This window comes from Cebus imitator, unplaced genomic scaffold, assembly GCF_001604975.1.
Source record: "Cebus imitator isolate Cc_AM_T3 unplaced genomic scaffold, Cebus_imitator-1.0 Scaffold146, whole genome shotgun sequence".
Taxonomy (NCBI): Eukaryota; Metazoa; Chordata; class Mammalia; order Primates; family Cebidae; genus Cebus; species Cebus imitator.
Window position 1 is genome coordinate 1 of NW_016107461.1, and position 4,428 is coordinate 4,428.

The window sequence follows — 4,428 nt, forward strand, 5'->3', positions numbered from 1 at the left end:
ACTAACAGAAGGTGAGTAGAGTTCCTTCATTCATTCAGTCAGGCACTGCGCTAGATGATGGGGCTACCTTAAGACTCACAGGGAAATGGAACAGTATTTTGGGTGTTATGTGATTTCAGAATGCTAATAGAGAAGAGAGGTCTTGGGGAATACCATCATTCAAAGGTTGGGTTAGAAAAGATTTGGTATAGGAAACTGAGGACTGGCTAGAGAGATGGGAAGAGAACCCAAAGAAGTGGTGACTTAGATGAAATGAGGTAAGCATTCAGTGAGGAAATAATGTGGTATTGGTTCATGTTCATTGAATACTTGGATTATGTCAACCACTGTTTGAAGCACTGTGTGTGTACTAACACATTTCTACCTCAGAGCAACTGTCTAAGGTTATCTTTGTTTTGTAGTTGAGGAAACTTATGTCAGATTAAGGAACTTTCCCAAGATCACAGAAGTAATAAATAGTGGAACCAGGATCAACAGTGTTGATCACAGTGGAGACCGCAGTTACATAAAGTGCTTAGTTTCCTACTTGGGAGGTCATGGGAGTCTGGAAGACAGAAGTTCTAGTGGTGACTTGTGCCTAGCTGCTGGACTGCAATACATTGAAGGGTGATTGAGAATTGGAGAAGCAGATATAGTGATTGTCAATTTCTTTTTTAGTTTTAATGGTGTATTATTATTAATATTAAGAGTTTTTATGCTTTCCATAAAAGAGGGATAAATATAGTTAGTCCTCCCTCCTGGTCATCCCTCTCTACCTCCAGTAAAAAAACAAATCTAACTATATTTCTTTATTTTTTTCTGGTTTCTCTCCTCTTAACCTGGGCCCTGACTTAGTCCAGCCAGCTGTGGATCTTCAGCCTCTCTTGACAAAAGAATTGTGTTCTAATCACCTTAAAAAAAAAAAAAAAAGAAACTCAGTATTTTAATAAGGTTGTTAAGCCAGGTAGGTAAATAACTTAATATGAAAAATTTGAAAATGGAAAGTGTATTTAGGGCAGTTTGAAACCTAGGATTGGTGAAATGAATTAATCTTGATGTTTTAGAACTATAGGTTGGTGCAAAAGTAATTGCGGCTGGGCATGTTGGCTCATGCCTGTAATTCCAGCACTTTGGGAGGCTGAAATGGTTGGATCACTTGTGGTCAGGAGTTTGAGACCAGTGTGGCCAACATGGTGAAACCCCATCTCTACTAAAAATGCAAAAATCAGCCAGGTGTGGTGGCGTGTGCTTATGGTTCCAGCTACTTGGGAGGCTGAGGCACGAGAATTACTTGAACCCAGAAGGAAGAGGTTGCAGTCAGCCAAGATCATGCCAATGCACTCCAGCCTGGGCAACAGAGTAAGACTCTGTTTCAAAAAAAAAAAAAAAAAGTAATTGCAAAAACCCCAATATAATAATAGAATTCCCCTTCAGAGATAATTTAGTACGTTCCCTTATTTGACAGATGAGGAGAGACTATGTGATAGGTCTAAACTTAAGCAGTTGGTGAGAAATAAGGCTTGGCGCAAGATTCAGGTTTGGAGACAAATGTGCCTTCTCCGTGCCATTACTTTTAAAAGCAACTTTTGAAAGTGATAGAGGGTTTGGAATAGACCTGGCTTCTTTGATCGATTAAGTTATAGCAGTCACTTCTAATATAAATAAGATGAGAACTACAATAACCTTTGAGGATATTCTATTTGATTTTTAAAAAGATTATGTGTTAATGGGCAGTGAAAAATGGTACTTTCCTAGTGATGCAGCAGGTGATACTTACCACCTTGTCTATACTCAATACAGAGTTGAAGGAGAATAAAGACTCCAAATAAAACAAAATTTCTAGAGTTCTGATATTTTGAGGAAAGTACATTTTAAAAAAAGAAGACTTAGAATTTTTGTTATATTTGCTTTGTCTTCATATATGTGAGTATATTCACAAATTTTATGCTCAGCTTTTAGAATTTAAATATGAGATCCAGATCTCCATGTTTTAGGTTATCTCTTCATGTAATTTTCCGTAGGCAGATAGTAATTCTAAAAATCGCTGTTAACTTCTCTGATCAGTTTAAGTTTATTGTTAGTTTCCAATGAAGGAGCTTAATTGCAATCTCAAAAATAACTTATAACTCAGCAAGCATTGAATATAAAATTTTAGGATTTTATAAACATGGGTCAAGATGATATTTACTGATGTGGAGCTTGAGGGGGAACAAGCCATATACAAGTCATACATTGGAAACAGTGTGTTGACATTTGGCTCCCTACAGCATTTTGCCTTTTCTTTTCTTCAATGTATCTTGTTTTCCAGTCTTAAAAATTTTAAGAGGATTGGAAAATAAAATAATGAAAATGACACATCTTTTGTTGAATTAGTCACACTGTTTATTTCAAAATTATGTTTCTTTAAAGAATATAGCAGTGTTGCTTCTATAATTGCTTACATTTAAAAAAATTAACTCCAAAGTTAGTGGAAAGAGGAAATGTTGATGGCTTACTTTCAACCATATTCCTTGGTGTACATGTGTCCATTTGTTCTTCTGGTTAATTGTCTTCAGGTTTCTAAAAATATATGTATTTTAAAAAATTTAATCTTATAGATTCCAGTATGCCTTTATTAGAAATGGTTGATGGCCAATAATTTAAACTTAGCATAATAGAATTTTGTTATTTAAATTTAAATAAATACAAAAATATATTTTAATCTTTTCATTTAGTAAATGAAGCCAGTTTTCATTTAGTAAGTGATGGTTAGAAGGGTTAAGCCTTATTTAAAGTTGTGCCTGAGCTAGTGGAAGACTTAGAACCCTAGAGGATTGGTTGCATTAATGTTATAGCTCCAGGGACCTTTAATTTCTGTAAGCTCTTGTTAATATATTTAACACTTAATTCATAAAAATTCTGTTTTTCAACTCACATGTTATTTTCAAGAATAGCATTTGTTATGTAAAATAGGATATGTTTATATACAGCCTAGAATCAATACTTCAGAGTGGGAAAGAATCTGAAGGCCTGTGGCAGGAGTCTCCAGGATCTCTTATGTTTTTATAGCTTTTGCAAATCAGTAAACTTACCTATTGTTCTTTTCTCCTTTCTAACAATCCACCATACTTTATATCTTCACATACCTACCAACGAATTTAATAGAGCTGGATTTAGGTTTATTTAAACATGGTCTTTCATATGTATGAGACTGAACTTTAGAGATTTAGGATTTTATCTTTTATTATTCTACAGGGCCTCCTAGTCTCTGAAGTGCTATGTTCCTCATCCCTATTTATATGCTGTTCTCCCTGCTTGGAATACTCTGCTGTCTCTTTGGCCCCAATTTCCATTTTACCAGGTTAACATCAATTCATTTTTCAGGGCTAACTACTTGAACTTAGATATATGTTTCAGTTTTTCTGCATTTGTGAAATAAAGGAATGTATGAAATGATTTCTGTGAGAGTTGTCTAGGTCAACTAATCCTTCCTGAAACTGAGTTTGATGTTCCTGACATGTGTGTTTGTGCCACTTTGTTCTTTCCATGTCACAGAAGTTGGCATAGTTTATAGTAATTACCCGTTATGATGTGTCTCCCCTATTAGACTGTTGTCACTATGAGAGATTGATCTGCTTTCTTGTGTATCCTGACATGTAAGAGCTCAGTACATTTGTTTAATAAAGTAATTATGTCTACGAGGTTCTTGTTGAATATTTTGAATGAATAGATGAGTTAATAATGAAAAGAGTGCCTATGAAAGAGTAACCCTTGTAGTCAATGAATAATATCTTCTCAGTGGCTTTATGATATAGTAATACTTTAATAATTGTTTTGCTTTAACATGAATTGTAACTGAATTGGCAAGAAATATAAGAACAGTGGTTCCATTACTGAGAACTGCTTTTAAAAAATATTTTCAAAATATTTTCAAAAATATTTTCAAAATGCACCAATATAGGTGCATTGGCTCACACCTATAATCCCAGCACTTTGGGAGGCCAGGCCAGGAGAATTACTTGAGGCCAGGAGTTTGAGACCAGCCTGGGCAATGCAGCAAGTCTCTGTCTCTACAAGAAATAAAATTAGCCAGTGGTGGTGGTATGTGCCTGTAGTGCTAGCTACTTGGGAGGCTGAGTTGGGAGGATTGCTCGAGCCTAGGAGTTGAGGCTGCAGTCAGCTATGATCATGCCACTGGTTTTCAGACTGGGTAATAGAGTTAAGACCTTGTCTCTTAAAAAGAAGAATCAAAATAATGGCATGCAAAAAATGCTGTTACCTCTCCTCATATTTTGTTTTTGCTCTTAACTCACCTTGCCTTTCATACCAAACATAGCCATTTGTATAAAATGTTCAGGCAAGTCAAAACTCTGTGAGTTCTGTAAATCATATAATCTATATTTTGTATTCTAGTATATTTTACACACTAGTCAGCTTATATAAATATGACCTGCAATGATTCCGAGCCTG